Raw genomic sequence first — 794 nt, 5'->3', positions numbered from 1 at the left:
CAGGTATGACCTAAATCAAATCCCTTATGATTATACAGTGGAAGTGAGAAATAGATTTAAAGGACTAGATCTGATAGACATAGTGCCTGATGAACTATGGAGGGAGGTTCGTGACATTGTACAGGAGACAGGGATCAAGACCATCCCCATGGAAAAGAAATGCAAAAAAGCAAAATGGCTGTCTGAGGAAGCCTTACAAATAGCTGTGAAATGAAGAGAAGTGAAAAGCAAAGGAGAAAAGGAAAGATATAAGCATCTAAATGCAGAGTTCCAAAGAATAGCAAGGAGAGATAAGAAAGCCTTCCTCAGTGATCAATGCAAAAAAATAGAGGAAAACAACAGAATGGGAAAGACTAGAGATCTCTTCAAGAAAATCAGAGATACCAAAGGAACATTTCATGTGAAGATGGGCTCAATAAAGGACAGAAATGGTATAGACCTAACAGAAGCAGATAATATATCCCCTGGTGGCTCAGAGGGTAAAGCGTCTGCCTGCAATGCGGGAGACCCGGGTTCAATCCCTCAGTCAGGAAGATTCCCTGGAGAAGGAAATGGCAACCCACTCCAGTATTGTTTCCTGCAGAATCCCATGGATGGAGGAGCCTGGTAGGCTACAGTCCACGGGGTCGCAAAGAGTTGGACACAACTGAGCGACTTCACTTTCTAACAGAAGCAGAAGATATTAAGAAAAGGTGGCAAGAATACACAGAAGAACTGTACCAAAAAGATCTTCATGACCCAGATAATCATGATGGTGTGATCACTCACCTAGAGCCAGATATCCTGGAATGTGA

Source organism: Bison bison, unplaced genomic scaffold (assembly GCF_000754665.1).
Source record: "Bison bison bison isolate TAMUID 2011002044 unplaced genomic scaffold, Bison_UMD1.0 scf7180017851945, whole genome shotgun sequence".
NCBI lineage: Eukaryota > Metazoa > Chordata > Mammalia > Artiodactyla > Bovidae > Bison > Bison bison.
Note: the sequence above shows the minus strand (reverse complement) of the source record.